Raw genomic sequence first — 18,300 nt, 5'->3', positions numbered from 1 at the left:
GCATCCCTTGGCGTCCTGGAGAGCTTCTATATCATTTGGAGACTTTACCACACATCTTAGGATGCACCCCACCTCACTTGATTAGGCGGATCAAGTTAAAGTGCAACTTTCCTTATTTGGATCTGTTTGTCTTTATGACACAACGACTTTTTCCTTATTAAGTGTTGCGCCTTTGTGAGACTCTTAAGACCATCCAGAAGCTTCCTAGAATGTATCTAGACGTCTCAAGAAACCACAACTTCGGCCCCAAGTTATCAAGACTCAAGGTACATCACAACTTTCCCAATTTGGCTGATATTCTCATTCAATTCCCAAAGACCATAATTATCATTAATTGTTGAGATTTCTTTCTTTATTTCAGCATATAGATGTTGTACTTGAGCCTCTATATAAGCTCTATCACGTTTTACTTTTCAATACACGTTTTTTGAATAATAAGAAATTTCAGTTTGCTTCAACACTTTGTGTTTTGAATCAAATCATTGTTCATGCAAGTTCTAGGTAGTTTGTGGAATCAAACAACTAGCTTTCGCGTAGAGTCTCTGATCCTTGCGAGGAATAGGCCTTGGATCATATTCTCTAGCTCTCGGTGTTGTGGAATCAGCATCAAACCGGTTACTTTCCATCAAATCATTTCCACCCAAGCTTCTAAGTTTTTGAGTCCGTGAGTTTTGTTTTGGTGGATTCTGAGGCTTGTATCAGGAGCGGAGATAGAAACAGGGAGTGAGGTATGAAGGTTATGGAGACAGTCAAACTAGTGTTTAGGGAGAGTCAATAGGATCCCGGAGATGAAGTAACAAGAGATAAAGAAGCTGAATGTTGAGAGAGATATGAATATTCTGAGTTGGTTACCAAAATTTCACTGGCGATGGAGATGGAGAAGAGTGATTTTGGAGAGAAGCTAAAGAAGCACACACAAAACAGGTTCTTCAAGAGTTTTCGGCAAAACCCATCAATAGTTTATGTGATTATATTTTGTTACAAAAGTTATAATTACACACCCACTTGTGTCAAATTAAAATCTTAGATTGACGTGTTAATGTGTAGATGAAGGACAGATGTTGTATGATAAGAGTGCATAATTATTTTATACCTTAATTAAGTCCCACTTGCAACATAATTTCGTGGGAACACACATACTGTACTGGGCCTGTTGGGTTGTATTCAAGTTTTGCAATCCTGTTGGGCCTGATTAGTTGTCTATCGTATAGCCCTTGTGCTTCTCCTTTCCCAGATCTCGAGTGACCGTCTTCTTCTTTCACAAACAATCAAACATTGTCCTTCTCTGTCTAATTGGTCATTGCTGTGACGATGGAGGATTGTGTATAAGTTTCTCAATCTTATATTTCTTGTGCTTATCCACCTTCCTCCTCCTCTCCCCCAACTTTTCATCCCCCTGCTCACTCAACCCAATTAATCTCCGCGAAGCGTCCCTCTCTTAATCGTAAGTAATCGAAATCATGCCAGCTGCGTTCTTGTTGCGTAAATCACGATATAAATCTTATGATTTGTTAGGTTATCTAAAATCAATTGAGTTATTGATGCTCTTGTTTGATCGGTTCTTAATTTCTGATGATTAGGGTTCTTAATTTCTGCGAAGTTTCTTGTAGAGGAATGCAATATTTTTCTGAATACAGTTATTAAAATTTTGTAGAGTATCGAGTGGATGTCGATTAGAAAATCGTGGTCATAGATCTATTACTGTTTTTTTTTTTTTTTTTTTTTTTTTAAATCTATTGATTGATCTGCACTTTTGTCCTGTGTATGTAATGGTTCATTTTCATTATAGCTACTTTGTTGATAAACATTTTGATTCTCTTAAGAGAATTATGAATGCTTATATTTCACTTTTCTGAGAAGTGGTCAATAACACTTGTTATCCTGCACCTGCATTTTATGGAGGCAAATTTAGATTGTGAAATTGGAAATCTTAAGATAGTGAAATTTATTAGGCATTAATTTGGAAAGTACCTTACAATCTTATGTTATTTTAAAGTTTATGAAACGTTTCTATATTCAAACTCGTCGTGTTGATTTTTTTTTTTTTGTCTTAGTAAACATTTGTTTGTGTGGAAATATTATTCAAGAACGTTTGTCCATGTTTATGGATTCAATTTAAGAATTTATGAAACTCTATCTTTATTGTAACTGTTGTTTATGTTGCTTTCTTCCACAATCAGCAACTGAAACAAGGAGAGAGAAGATGAACCTCAATCTAAATGACACAGGTTTGGCCGTTTACGGATTCACTAAGGGAGCTTGCTTCGGATTTTCCTTTTGTTTATACACCTTTGATTTGAGATTCAATTGTTGCATGTATACAACTTCTATTTGTTATCATTGTCCGATTATAGTGATACTTTTTTCCTCATCATGTAGATCATTCTCATGAGGTTAAGAGCAACAAAGAGACAGATGAAGATGTAAGTACTTTTCAGATAAAACTTCCTGTGTAACAAATAGAATTTAATCTGTGGTCATTTTCAGAGTCGGCTCTTGAAGACTCCATAATCGTTGGTAAGTATCCTTTCCTTTATGGTAGTTGTTGATGCATTTTCCCTTACTGGTAAGTATCCTTTCACTGATGCTGGTTTGATCCGTTTTATGCACAGAACCTCCTCATATAAGGAATTGGTTTCCGTGCTATGTTTCTGAATTGCAAACAAGTGATGAAGTTTGTTTGTCTCCTATTGGAGAAAATAAATCTACAAAGGATACAGAAGTTAAGAAAGATATTTCAAAGGTATAGCTATTATCTTTCATCAAGTTTTAAAAGTTTTTTCAACTAATGAATTAGTCACTAGTTATTTGTGTTTTCTCAGGTTAAAGATATATATCACTTGTATATTGCTAATGCATGTGAGAAAATAGATGTTTGTATGTTCATTCTTATAAAAAAAAAAAATTACTCCGTTTTAATCATAGGAGATGACTGAACTTGTGTCATTTCATGTTCTTATAGACCAGATGGATGTCGGTGAGGACAGTCAGTTTGACGCAGACAAAACTGACAGTATTTCTTGAGAAACTATGAGGAAGAAAGAGACTTCGCAAACAAGCCATGAAGGTGAAGTCATTGCCTTGAAGAACAGAGTGAAATATGTAAAAACGGTAGTGGATAATTTGCATGATCTTATCAATCATTTAGTTAGTTCCAATGGCAAAAAAATAATGTAATGCTATTAGTTTATAAGTATTTTCGTATTTTATGTAATGGCTGATGGAATGTTATGTGTGGATGTATTCTTATGGCTTATATTATTAGATTATGAATATGGCTTATGATTGTTTATTTTGTTGTTATTTTTTAAAATGATACTTAGACATGTATGTTGAACTTGAGAATGGATGCGTGTTCTATAAACTTCTTGTTAAGAAAATAAGTGATGATTTCAAACAAATTAAATTATTACACTTTTCATTCTCCATCACTAACTAGTAGTCTCCAATATCATTATTTTACAACATATTATAAAACATATAAATTTTGAATATAAATAAATATTACAAAAGTGTCCATTTGAGAAACAAAAATACAAAAGAAAAACATGTCCTTTTAATTGGTAATTATTCTTTCTCTTCAGAACTAAAATATTCTGATTTATCTGTCATCTCCACATATGTATCATAATCTTCAGAATCTTGGATCTTCCAGATCTCCTCCAGGTAAAACAAGTGACCTTACATTCAATACATTAACTGAGGTCGGATACAGAAGTTCATTGTCGACTTCTAATGGTGCTCGTTGTTTGATGACTATGTTAAGTATTCCTCTCGGGTATACTTTCAAAACAACCAACCATTCTTTTAATTGGTGCTTTACACGTGGATATGAGAAAAAACAAACTTGATCTGCTTTTGTTGTCAAAATGAATGGATCATACTTTTCATACACCTGAGACGCACAAACTACAACAATACCAGCTTTACGCATTCTAGTCCTTGATCCCAAAGTAGTATTAAACCAATCACATTGAAATAAAGTTACTTTTAATACAACTGCTCCGTGATAGGCGATCTGAATTACTTGTTGAAGTTTTCCATAATATGTTTGTTTGTATTCAGAACTCCCCTGGACACAAATCACGTAATTGGTTGTAACTTTATTAACTGTAACGTCCCCACCGCCATCTCTCAATAGGCCCCATGTCCACTCTCAGTCCATGGGCCCACTTTCCTTAATAAGCTTCACGTCCTCTCACTAGGACTATGAGCCCATTAATATCTGACGGTCGGTTTGTTACGTCCGGGAGGCTTCAAAGACTTATTACCGTCACTACAAATCATCACATGATATTTCCCTGTGTTTTGTCCTCACTCGCACAATTCTGACAATGACTTCCCAGAAGGTCAGCCATCCTAAGACTACTCCAGCTCAAACACGCTTACCTCTGGAGTTCTCTCAGGACCGTTGACTGAAAAGATAAGTGCACTTTGGTGACATAGATGGCCAAATCAATTTTTTTAAACTGGGTAATCATATGAAAGTTATACCCTCGTGAAAAGTATGCATTCCAACATGTGTACTTCCTTATTGGTTGTCGCACAAGCTCATGTAACAACATTTGTGCGAAGAAACTCTCCAGTTTTACACTTCCAGCATGGAAACCAAATTCTCCCCCCCCCCCCCCATATAATCGTTGATTTGCAAAATTAACGAATTGCTCAGACCCAACTTCATATTCTACAGAAAATTTTGGCATATATGGATCCATACACTTCTACATCTATCCTTGCTGAATTTCAATATTATTACTTAAAGGTAGACATTTGAAGAGGAAAAAAAAAATCTTATATTGATGATTAAAGAAAGGAGAGAGCAAAAAAAAATATATAATGGAAAAGAATGAAGAGAAGACGATTTCTGAATATGGAAGAGAAGTCGTATTGTGTTTTTATAGAAGAGAAAAAAATGTATATATAATAGATTAAATAGAACCATTATTGCCAATGAAAGGTGATGGTTTCGCAACTTGTTGATGTGATAATCCACTATAATTGCCACATTCAATCTTTTGTCAGAAACCAATAATATTATCCACCATTATCGACAACCTGATGCGCTACTAAATCACTACGAAAAACGACAAGCCCACTATGTAGCTAAATTGCTACGCCCATTTTTTGAATATGATTGCTACGTGTAAAACTTGTTACTTTAGTTACTACTTATTTGTAGCAAATTATTAAAATATTATTTTCAATATTTTACATTATTTTCATAATTTTTAACTACATTTTGTGACTACTTATGTTGTGTGCAACTTGGCTACAATACGCTGTGTCACAAACTTTGTAGCAATTTTCCTACATTTTTCATTTGTTACTTTCCGTCATTATTGATGTTTATATATTTCACCTTGTTTTACTTTAGTATATTCACATCTTTTGCATGATTTACTATCTAGTTTGGCCATTATTGAGTAGTTTTAAGACTGTTTATGCATTAGAGTAGAATTGCATTGCATTTGCATAGTTTTTAGCATAAGCAGGTGATTTTGAATCCTAAGGAGCATGGAAGGATGCTGAGGAGGATTAGAGCTATCAAGTGAGGAAGACAAAGAAGCTAGAGCAGAAGAATCAAGCTTCGGAAGTCCACTCGACCACAACACTCGACCAAGCACTCGACCGTGTGAGGAGAGGGACTCGACCGATTGGAAGAATCAGAAGAGAAGGCCACTCGACCAACCACTCGACCGAGTACATGGTCGAGTTGACCGAGCCCCCCCCCCCCCATTTTGTCTTCTAGCTATTTTAGGGCTTCCCCTCTCTCCTATATAAAGCCTTGTACCCTGCAGCCACCAAAAAAAGGAGAGAGACTTTTTAGGAAAACAATATCTAAACCTAGTATTTACCCTTTTGGGAATATTAGCTTTTTGCTTAGATCATTAGCCACTTTTTGTATTTTCTCATAAATCTTTGATACTTGTTGGTTCCATAACTTTCTAAGTATTAAGACTTTGAGTTTGATTTCTTCTTCAATATTGTAGATCTCTGTCTTATCTTTCTAATCATGCAAGTTTCATTGATTTCTGGGTTTATGATTTTGTTCATCATGTTTAGTGATTGTGAGTAGTGTGTAGAGATCTTAAGGATGGATTAGGCTGGGTAAAGGTTATGGGTGTTTAGATTGATCAAGCTTTATTGTTATACATCTCTTCTAGATTAGATATGCTCTATGCTATTCTTATACTGAGAGGGTAAGGATAGATCTTAAGCTTCTTAGCATCACACCAATGTCTAAGTTGTTAGATAAGGCTAATGCTAGAGATCATCATGCTTAACCTAAGAGATTAGATGTTTAAGGTGATTTTTGACATTGATGATCTGGTTGTTTAATGTCTTCTTTTATATGTAATAGCTAGTGAGGACTAGGTCTAAGAGTATCTAAGCTTGATTGTTATTGTCATGAGAATGGATTAACAAGTATTAGAAGATCATTGTCTAGAGATAGCTCATTGTTGATTGAGGTTTGTTGATCAGTTTAGATAACCATAGCTTGAGCCCAACCCATGAATCCATCCTTAGGACCTTTCCTTGTTAATTGATTTCCCTGTTTGAGTATTGTTATTCGCTCGCTGTTTGATTTAATTTCGTTTTGCTCTGTTTTGATTGTTGTTCTATCTCTGTTCTTCATACTAAGTCACTCGATCGAGCATCCGATCAAGTGCCTGCTCGAGCATAATCCAGTGTTCTTGTTTATGTTTTGCATTTACTTGTTTCCCTACTTGTTTCATTTCCTGTTTCATTCATTTTATTTCTGTTTGATCCTGTTTCATTGCTTGTCTTGCATTAGTGTAGTACTTGTTCTTGCTTAGTATCATCACTGCTTGGTGTTCACTGTTTGCTTTGCATTTAGTATCTTGTTTTAGTAGCTTTACATTCTGCATTTCATAATTATCATTAAGTTGTTAGTTAAAAACATTCATCACATTTGGCTTGACTTAGATAAGTATTCATATCCTGATTGCTTGCATCACACTCATTATGGTTTGACATCCTTTATGCTACAACTACATAAGAGTAATTGAAACACCTTGCATCCATCTGTTCAGTCATCATCACTATCTTCATTCATATCATCACACACACAAGAAATGCTAGTTTCAATTATATACCTTCGTTTACTGACATATTAGTTACAAATTATATTAACTAATACTTTATCACTGATTTGTAACTTCTATAGTTATTGCTTGCTACTACTTTTTCCGTAACAATCACATGTAGCTTTATGAACATGTTTTACTAGTGATAGGTTTGTTTATTGAAAAAGAATTAAAAATACAAACTACCTTTTCCAAAGAGATGAGCGCAGGTAGTTACTAGTTTAGTAACTTAGTACAGACACACATCTTCTTCTTTACATCTCAAGTTTTCAATCCTTTGATGTCTTGTAAGGTTGAGATAAATAACACTCATTATTTCATCCTCTTTGATCATGGTAGAATGAGCAGAGCACCAATTCAGATCCCTAAGCAATTTGCATGTTATTACTAATTAAAGAAGACTATATAATATCATTCCGGGTCTTTCTCTTTGTGTATGAACTTATTATATTGACGGAACACATATGTTTCTCTTATACATGTTTTAACGGATATCTTCTTTTTCTTCTTTTTTTCCTAAAATTGAGTCATAAGTTTTTTTTTTTGGTCAACGTTTGCCATCATCTTTTTTCTTGCGACAATCTCCAAATAATTTATGTTTGCTCGATCACTTGGTGTGATTAAAACTTTGTAAAAATACTTCCAAGGATTTTTATCATACAAAAAAGATTTGAAAGCATAATTATTTTATATGCCAGAACCATATTTACGACAAAAATACAACATTAAAAACTATAGCAGCCAATCTATTGCCTCAAATTCAATAGGGCTGCTTTCTTTCACAAAACAAACTGAAGAAGGAAAGGTATACAATAGAAGAAAACTCAATCTAATTAAAAAAAAAAGCAATTTCGTCAGTTAGATCCAAATACTTTGGTTGTCTTATACCAATATTAAACCGAGCAACTAATAAATTTCAACCAATAAAAAAGATTTGATTACAGAAAACTGGTTGAGCTTATGCTGGAGATTCTTTTTTCTTTCATATGTCATAAGACAAGGGAGAATCATATCGATTAAAACTTCATAAATTAGAAAACTCAACTATATGATGGGCGTAGTTGTCAAATATCTACGGAAGTGTACTCAAAAATATTGAAATACAACTTGAAGCTCAAACATTAGCAAATGCGTAAAGTCAATTTTTTATAATTTAAAATTCTAAAAACATAACAGAAATTTAGGGTAAAGTCTTCCTTTTTGGGTTATCAAGATTTATTAAAATAATAAAATAAAATTTTTTATAATTAAATAAAATTAAATTAATTTCATGCTTCGCACACAAGAAAATACGCATTTTGCGACTACACTATTAGTCGCCTTGTAGTCGCAAAATCAAGAGTTACGACTAATTAGCGACTATTTCATACAGTCGTGAATCGAGAGTCGCTAATTGTTGTAGTCGTAAATTTAGTCGCCATTTTGCGACTAAATTACGACTATATACATGTTGTCACACAATAGTCATCATTTAGTCGTAAATTATAGTGACTATTTTGCGACTACTTTACGATTGTATACATAGTAGTCATCATGTAGTCGTTATTTTTAGTGACTAGGTTGCGACTATATGGTGATTATGAAACCTGAACACATGGGTTGTAATGTGGTCGGGAAATAGTCGTATAAGTTTTGGTGACTTTCTGGCGACTAATATATGTAGTAGTCACTATATAGTCACTTTAATTTTTGGCTATATTGTTAAAATTTGATGACTATTTGGCGACTAATGTTTTCTGAAATTGGATATAAAATATTGTAATTTCTCTTTTTTCTTTTTAATCCTGTCAACCAAACCAAAAAATTATTCTAAATTGGAAACCTAAAGCAACACATAATATTCATGCCAAAATACATTGTACTTAAAAGTTATTATAGTTTCCAAAACACAAAGTACAACACTTGAAGAGTTCATTAGTAGGTAACACATAGAGTAACTGTAATGCCCCCAGACCGTTCCTAAGCCCCGGACAAGAGCACAGACGACCCGGCGGAACGTCACGTGTGGGAACCGCACCCTGGTGGTCCGGCCGAGGGGCGGAAGCTGCAGCTTCCCGACCAGTCCTCCTGGACGCGACTCCGCCCACGGCCGAGGTTCGCTTAGGCTTTGCAACCCTTGCGGCCTTGGCGCGTTGTGTTGGCCCGGACAAGGCCAATTGTATCAAATGCAACATGCCATGTTTCCCCCCAAAAACCGAATTATATTACTTTAATAAAATATTACATCAAAATAAGTTATCAAAGCAATATACATAGCAGTCGGATATTTCCGTAGAATACATTTTAGGAAAATAATAGGGTTTTACAAAAACACAGAAAACAGCCCCTATCTGGTACCCTAAGCTCGCTCCAGCTCTAGGCTTTTTCTAGACTTCCTACAAGACAAAATATTATCATGAGTAATCTAAAGATTACTCATGTGAGCCTGGGTACCCCTTTCCTAAAAATGCTTCTACTTTCCCCACCCCGACTACCCCAACAAGGAAGGAAACAAGCAAGGCAAGCAATCAAAGCTACGCAACAGAAACAATAGCGGAAGCAACAAACAAGCAAGCAAAGAAGGTTAGTTCAAGCAAGACTCAACTTGGACTCGACACTTAGACTCTTTACTCCTACACGATGAACAAGACGACTAGAGTGGAACAAGGGTAACTTGAATACTCTAGACTCTTTCACCTAAACAACACAAAGACGACTAGAATAATTAAGGATTACTCAACTATCCTAGACTCTTACACCTATGGGCCCTCCATAATCTGTTCCATTCCTCACCTCTGTCCATGCGGAAACCACAAAGGGATCCCGCATGACCCCCAATGCTACGACATCAAGTAGTTGTCGCTCTAGTAGCTAGCTAGACGTCGACGTTGTCCTGTGTAAGTGGTCGTTGAGAACTTCCCACGAGACAATAACAACAGGTGGAACAGAAGATCGACTACTCTATCATAGCTACGACTCGAGAAAAATAACAAATATAATTCACGAGACTAGCTAAAATAAGTACTAAACTTCTAAGAGTAAAAACGCAAAGAATTTAGTACTAACACAAGCAATTCAAGCAAGATAAATCAAGCAAAGCATGCAAGAAAAATCAGGCAAGAAAACACACAACAATCAACAGGAAACAAGAATAATAATTCAAGCAATCCTAGATTGTTCTACATGCATGCACCCAATTTAATCCGATTTTTAAGCAAGAAATATTGCGACAAACTGCGCCTACGTACCGCATCTCTTGAGCAGCGTTCACGTACAGCGTCTCTCCCCGACCACGAACGGCGTTCCGACAGCACTTCGCTCCGGTCTTCCTCTCTCTCGACGACGAGAGAGCAAAACTTAGGGAAATTTTTAGAAATTTTTCTCCTTTGAGTGAGAATGAGTGAATGAGCAAATGAGTGAGGATGGGCTCCTATTTATAGGGGTTTTTGGGCGGCACAACTCGCCAGTGCATGGCGAGCACATGGCGACGCCTCCTCCAACACTTGGCGCGCAAGTCTTCACAAAATCGAGACATAATCTCATCATTCCTTCGCATGAATCTCGATTGGCTGATTTGAAGAATAAAAATCTTCCTTGTCTCCCACTTTTGTGCATGAATTCTCATTGGTCAGTTCCTTAGAGACACAATGATTTTGTCTCTCCTTTTTTATTTCAACAACACAATGATTAGCCTCCAAGCTTGCATGAAATCCCATTGGTTGATTCTATGAGAAAAAATCTTCTTGATCGCTAGACAAACGCTCCTTAAATTTAGGATCGTTGTTTGGTCCGTACAGCGTTTCTGCGCAAAACTGTGTTTGCCGTACGCTTCGTCCATTACGTATGCACATCCTTTTTCCTGTCCGTACGTTCTTCGCCCGCAACGCATCTATACCGTCATTACCACATCTTCCTGGCAGTACCGCATACTCCCGACTGTACTGCGTACTTCCTGACTGTACCGCATCCTATCGGTTTTTACCGGCTGTACTGGTCCTTGACCGTCTGCACTCAGCATGTGTTCGTCCTTCCCGTCCTTACTCGGCCTGTACCTTCTCTGTCTATGTACGTCCAACCTGCGCGTACCATCTCCGTCCGCGTACGTCCGACTTATGCGTACCATCTCCTGTCTGCGTACGTCTGACGAGTCCGACCATGTACATCCGTACGTACCGCCTCCGACTATGTACGTCCGTCCGTACTGTCCCTGTCCGTGTACGTCTGTCCTGACCGTACCATGACCATTTTGTGATTTTTGACTTGGCCATTCTTCTTCTTCAATCTTCTTTTTGGTCTTTGCCTTTTGACTTCAATCATTGGCCATCTTTCGACTGATTGATTTTTCTTCAGACTTTTCTTCAGTCATTCTTCTTATTCTTCTTTTCTCCACCTTGCTAAATCTTCTCCGGGTCCTTTTCTCCAAAATTTTAATTTGGATTTTTACTCTTGGTGAGGGTCATTACAGTAACACATAGAGTAACCTATGGAGTTGAAGTTGGATCTTCTTGTTGAACAGGCTCTGTGGTTGTGGTTGTCTCTTTAGCTAAATTGGTTGTCAAGAACTGCTTGAACCGTGGATCACATTCCCGCAGAAACTTCCCTACCAAGTCGAACTCGTCAATCTTCTCCTTCTGCCCAGCAATAATTTCGGATTGTTTAGCAATTTTCTGCATCACGCCTCAACATATGAGCAGCCTGCTCCTCTATCTTGCGTTGAGCTTCCTTCAGCTGTTCTTGCATAGCCACAAAGGTAGAAGTGTCTCCTGCTTGCTTCTGCTTGCCATTGACAATGTAGTCATGGAGGCTTCCAACTCGAAAAGGTCTTCCTCTTGAATCCTTCTCAGTGGACTGCAAAGTACGAGAAAATAAGATATTAGAGGATGGCAAATTAAACTCCAAGATAACATTTGTGTATTGTTAAAATAAACCGTAACCTGAAGAAAGATTTCTGTATATTCTTCTGTTGTTAGCTCCCGGGGCCGTGAATAACCATCTGAGATGGCTGAAGGATCTTCCTTGAGCTGAGACAACCTCTCTTGCACATTCTTCTCATATGTTTCTGCTATCTTCTCTGACTTCCGATCAACATATGTCCCATCAGGCTTTGTATGTGCCTTGATGAAAACCTCATCAATACGTACTTCTCTTCCCAATTCCTCTTCATTTAATGTTAAGAAACAGACAAGTAAATTTTTAATGTAACAGCTAGGTCAAAAATAAAAGTGGCGAAGGTGTAAGAACAGAATTGGCTCACCATTTCGCCTTGAATCTGTCGATACGACTTTCGCCCTGAGAGGTGGACATGAGGACCGAGGCCATTACGGTCAAACATACGGGCATCAGAATATGTTTTGCTCCTTCGTTGTGTTTCTTCAGTGTCCCAGTATTCTGTCATTGTTGTCCATAGAGTAGTTCCAATCCATTTAGGTTGGCGTCTAGTAGTTCTCACGGTGCTAACCATGTCTTTGAGCTGATTTTGACAGATGGTCTCGAAGTTAGCTTGAACAGTCCCAGTTATCAAAGGATCCCAAGTGTGGGTTTTCTACAAAAAAAACAAAAAGAAAATAGCTAATGTGAGTGAAAAGTAGCACAAGTAAATAAAGCAATATATGAAGAGTAAAGCAGTATAGGAAGATTAAAGCTATATATGAAGGCTAGAGGACAGAACACTTAACTGCAAACTCAATGAAGTATCTTTCATGTTTATCCCGAGGAACACATCTCCAGCTGTAGTAAGGACCTTCGAGTTTGTTTAAAAGAATTTTATTAATTTTCCGAACAAGCTTAGATCCAGTGTCACGATCAAACCTCCATACACATGAAACAATAAAACCAAAGTCAACCATCAGAGACACTCAAAAAAACAAAACCAAAGGCTAAAGCAAATCAATAATCAAACTTAATGCTAAGTCTATGATATCAACTAAACAAAGAAGAAGAAGGATGATCTCTTAAGAAACGATACACCATAGCTTCAAAATTGACCATCAAGAGTTGTGTGCACCATTATTCAAAGAGTTTGTAATCACATCAAACACTTCAAAACCAAGACCAATGAGACCTAAACAATGAGACCTAAACAAGACCTAAACACTAATATGAAATGAGACGAGACCTAACCATACCATTCGGTCTTTGGTAGGGGAATGGGAGAGAGGACGGTGGTGAACTCATGTCTGTTTGGCACCACAAGCAGCACATTTAGAGCCTGCAATGTGTCCTCCTGGAGTTCCGACAACACCGGAGGATAATCAGCTTCAAAATTGTTGCCTTGAGACGATGGATGCGAACGACCGCGAGTCTGAGAGACTTCAACTGGAGAAGGCGGAGGATCAACCTGAAGAGTTGGAGGATGCGACGGATTGTAGTGGACTTCTTCAGAAGGAGTCAGGTGTACTTGAGGTTGCGGTGGGTGAGTGTAGGAGTTCTGAAAAAGCTGTTGAGGCGGAGGATAGTTCCAGATCTGGGCCGCCGATGACTGTCGTTGTACTTTAGGCGTCTGCAGTGGAGGAGGAGATTGGACCGCTGGCGTGAAGTTGTACTGACTGGGTAGAGTGTGCGGCCGTTGATTTGGTGTTGACACTCCGACTCTCTGAGAAAGGTTAGGAGCAACTTTCCTCTTTCTTCCTCGATTAGGAATCATGTAAGAGATGATGCGAAGGATGCGAGATGAGAGATGAGAAGGATGCGAAGGATGCGAGATGAGAGATGGTGCGAAGGATGCAAAGGATTAGAGTTATAGATAAGTCGGGGAATTGAGAGGAGGCAAAGGATGCGGGATGAGAGATGAGAGCTTCGATGATGGATTAGGGTTTGGATTAGAGATGAGAATCGAGAGGAAGAAGAGAGTTCAGAATGTTTTGGGTTTGGGTCTGGGCCTGTAATCTAAGCCCAAATTTAAAAATTTGAATTACAAAGATTAATTAACCAAGGTTTATTTATAAAATTCTGAATAATTTTTACAATATTACACAATAATATTACATAATATTACACAATAATATTACATAATATTACACAATAATATTACACAGTAAAAAAAAAAAAATACAAATACATAGTAATTTTGCCAAATAATAATACATAATATATTAAATATACTATGCATATTGTTCTTCGTCTTCTTGTTCTTCATCATCAGAAGACGATAAATTACACTGAAATTCATCTTCTGGATCCGCATCTCCTACATCATAATCAAGGTTTATTGGATTAGCGTCTTCTACCAAACTGTCGACTATGAGATCTTCAACTGTAGTCATCAATACAGCATCATCATTTTCTGTTTGCAACAGAGTCGGTTCATTGTTTTCATATTCTCCTGAAATTTTCCCCTCGGATTTACTTTCAGAACACTTAGCCACTCCCGCTTTGGTTTCTTTGTGTATGGATACGGAATATAGCAAACTTGATCCGCTTGAGATGCTGTTTGAAAAATCGCAATTTAGTATGGATAGTTACATTAAATAAACTTATATCTAAATTATATTGAGTCTTACGTACCTAAAATGAATGGCTCATATTTGTTGTATTTTCTCGAAGAGTTCACGTCAACAACGCCACTATTGCTCTTCCGAGTCCCTCTACCAATGACAGGATCATACCACTTACACTTAAAAAGTGTGATTTTCAAATTGGTCATCCCTTCGTACTCAAGTTCTATGATATCAGTTAAGTTCCCATAGAAATCTGCACCATCAGATGCATCGGTGTAATTTTCACCTTTAACACATACACCATAGTTACATATCTTCCGTCCAGCGCCGTGATTCTGCGTATGAAACACATAGCCTCTTGTAAAGTATATTGGCCAAGTTTTGGCCTTGTGTAAAGGTCCATGCACTATCTCTTGAACCCAAGTAGGAAATGGATTTGTGGCGTTCCAGTATATAACCTGGATATATATATATATATAATAAGGTCAAACATTATTATATACATATAAATATTATCAATGATATAAATAAATATTATTATATACATATAAATATTATCAATGATATACTTACATAATCTTTCACCCACACATGGTATCCTTCAGCTCTTTTCGTGGACAGTTCTTTTTCGGTTAATTCAGGATATTTGGTAGAAAGAAAATCCTCGAACATATTTAGAAAATAAAATATATTTAATATATATGAGAAAAAATTGTGGAGTCTATATATTTGCGAGTTGATATTATATACCTCTCAATTGGTTGAAAATAGTCACAATTCCGTAAAACATATGCATGTGCGCACTGATAGTCTCTCTCTGAAAGCCATACTTCATGCATTTCCCCACCTGGACGACCGGCATGAGTAAATATATTAGGGACTCCAGGGACATGATGTACTGGGACTTCACCTTCATAGAATCTTGTTAACCTGATCAAATATGATAATTAAAAGTAATTCAAATTAAGTCTAAATTATAATTTCATTTACCTATATATGCATTTAATTATACCTTTATTTTGTTTGAATATGATCGGCAAAGTAGTGCTCAGAGAAGTAAGCAATCTCGTCATTGATATATGACTCAACGATTGATCCAACCGCATATCTTTTGTTCTTCGCTTTTCCTTTCAACTTTTTGAAAAATCTTTCAAAAGGATACATCCACCTATATTGGACAGGGCCTCCCAATTCTGCTTGATATGGGAGATGTATAGACAGGTGCTCCATCACATCAAAAAATGATGGTGGAAATATCTTTTCAAAGTTGCATAAGATCAAAACAATGTTATGTTTAAGAATTTGAACGCGACTTTTTTGCAAAGTTCTTGAGCATAAGTCCTTGAAGAATGCTCCAATCCCTGAAAATATATGCAAATTTCATGTCTTAGGAAATTATATTTAAACATATATAGTACTTATTTAATTAAATAAGTAATCTGTAATACCTGATAATGCAAGGTGAATGTTCCGGTCTAGGAGTTCTGTGAAGATAAATGGAAGAAGTCGCTCCATAAAAACATGACAATCATGACTCTTCATTCCTGAAAACTTGCCATTGATCAGATCAACACAACTAGCCAAGTCTGACGAATAACCATCTGGAAATTTCACCGCATGCTTGACACATTCCAATAAACTTGTTTTGGCCTCCTTTGTCAATGTATATGCTGGGAATAGAGCTTTACCCTTCCTATCAATATGTAAGTGTGGTCGAGAACAAAATTGTTCTATGTCCAATCTTGACATGATGCTGTCTTTAGATTTATCCTGTACACTCATAAGAGTATACAAGATGTTGTCCACAAAATTCTTCTCGGTATGCATCACATCAATATTATGTCGGAGATTGAGGTCTTTCCAATAAGGTAGCGACCATAATATGCTTTCTTTGTGCCAATTATGTTCCTCTCCATAGCCTGACATCTTCTTTTCATGACCGTTACCACCGACTTCCCTCGTTTTTGGTGGATTTACACATTTCAAACGCTCGTAATAAACTTGCTCACCAGTTAAAGACTGCGGTGGATAGTCGTTAGAAGCGTCTCTTCCCTTCAGGAAATCTTTTTTGGTCTTCCTTAATTGATGACCATGAGGCAGGAATCTTCGGTGACAATCAAACCAACATGTCTTCTTTCCTTTGGGTAGATAAAACGACTTTGTACTTTCCATACAAATTGAACAAGACAATTTACCGTGGGTGGTCCATCCCGATAACATGCTATACGCCGGAAAGTCGCTTATCGTCCACATCAGCACTACTTTTAGATTAAAGTTTTGATTCAAAAACAAATCGTATGCATCGACTCCAGTAGACCACAACTCTTTTAACTCCTCAATAAGAGGTTGTAGGAAGATATCGAGGCTTGCTCGCGGATTATTTGGCCCAGAATTCAGTATTGTAAGAAACAAGTACTCTGTATTCATGCACATACCAGGGGGTAAATTATATGGAGTCAAGATCACAGGCCACAACGAATGATTACAAGACATGCCAAATGGATTGAACCCATCGGTACATAATCCAAGGTAGACGTTGTGGGGTTCTTCCGCAAACCGAGGGTTAAGCTCTTGGAAATATCTCCACTCCGCTGCATCAGAAGGATGATTCATTTATCTCATTGCCGCTGCAGTCTTTTGGCTCTGCATGCCATCTCATTGCCGCTGTAGTCTTTTGGCTCTGATACATTCTCTTCAACCTATCAGCAATAGATAGATACTACATACGACTATATAGTACTCTTGTTCTCCGTCGGTCCTCCTTAGGCTTCCATCTTGGTGAACCACAAAGTAGACATGTCTCTTCCTTTTCGTCTTCTTTCCAGAAAATCATACAATTATTAAAACAAACATCAATTGTATAATATGGAATGCCCAAATTACGCATCAATTTCCCTGTCTCGTAATGTGAACCGGTAGATTGGTTGCCTTCTGGTAAATAATCCGTCAAAATTCCGCAAACCGAATTTACTAACTTTTCACTCATATTATACTCCGCCTTATTTTGCATGACTCAAGCAGCTAATGACAATTGCGAGTGACCTTCACGACAACCATCATATAAAGGAGTTTTTGCACTATCTAACAAGTCGTAAAATTTCTGCGAATGGTTTTGTACCAGTTCTTCCACATTCTCATAACTATTATTTTGATGATAATTATCATCTAAACCCACATTATAACGAAATGCATCATTCACCATATCCACATATGGATCTTCTACTACATTACCCATTTCTTCATGACTCCCATTATAAGTCCTATCAGTGTAACTACTTCCTATATCCAAATTGATTTCTTCTCCGTGGTTATACCAAACATAATAATCTGGCATAAATCCATTACTAAACAGATGACTCATAACTCTTCTACCCGAGAGACATCTATTGTTCTTGCAAACACTACATGGACAGAGAAACTTACCCCCATTATTCTGAACTGTATCTTGGCTACTTGCAAACGATAAGAACTGATCCACCCCCACTTCGAATTCAGATGAAAAATTTCTCGTCACTTCATCGAACCTCTTGTACATCCACTCCCGATAATTACCGCCGTTACCACCATAATTGTAATATTCCGCAATTATAATATATATATATATATATATATATATTTTGGGAGAAAATATAAGATTATATAAAGCCAAACTTGTTATTTTTATTTAGAATTGTTTTTTTAGGTAAGGAAAGTGTCTTGTTCGGAATGAAGAGAAACAAATGAGTGCAACTCGTTTTTATAGACTTTCCTAGGTGACTAATAGGCGACTACATAAT

General features: G+C 36.9%; 2 long non-coding RNA genes and 1 pseudogene across 3 annotated transcripts; 1 reads left to right on the top strand and 2 right to left on the bottom strand.

The window, feature by feature from the left end:
* Positions 1 to 1,126: 1,126 nt before the first annotated feature.
* Positions 1,127 to 3,292, top strand: LOC104724023 (uncharacterized). Of its 2 annotated transcripts, XR_015572597.1 has the most exons (7): positions 1,240 to 1,444; positions 2,181 to 2,228; positions 2,380 to 2,423; positions 2,488 to 2,517; positions 2,613 to 2,743; positions 2,823 to 2,859; positions 2,963 to 3,292. It is a non-coding gene; the product is annotated as an uncharacterized LOC104724023 (long non-coding RNA). The 2 variants fall into 2 exon arrangements; XR_757486.3 differs by lacking the exon at positions 2,823 to 2,859 and having other exon boundaries at positions 1,127 to 1,444.
* Positions 3,293 to 3,856: 564 nt separating this feature from the next.
* LOC147934328 (uncharacterized) lies at positions 3,857 to 4,866 on the bottom strand. Its single transcript, XR_015572598.1, has 2 exons — positions 4,495 to 4,866; positions 3,857 to 4,415 (listed from the first exon to the last, which is right to left on the bottom strand). It is a non-coding gene; the product is annotated as an uncharacterized LOC147934328 (long non-coding RNA).
* Positions 4,867 to 14,188: 9,322 nt separating this feature from the next.
* Positions 14,189 to 17,137, bottom strand: LOC147934327 (uncharacterized; annotated as a pseudogene).
* Between the last annotated feature and the right edge of the window lie 1,163 nt (positions 17,138 to 18,300).

This window comes from Camelina sativa, chromosome 11 (assembly GCF_030686135.1).
Source record: "Camelina sativa cultivar CO46 ecotype springtype chromosome 11, ASM3068613v1".
Lineage (NCBI taxonomy): Eukaryota > Viridiplantae > Streptophyta > Magnoliopsida > Brassicales > Brassicaceae > Camelina > Camelina sativa.
Note: the sequence above shows the minus strand (reverse complement) of the source record. Positions and strands in the feature narration are given on the sequence as shown.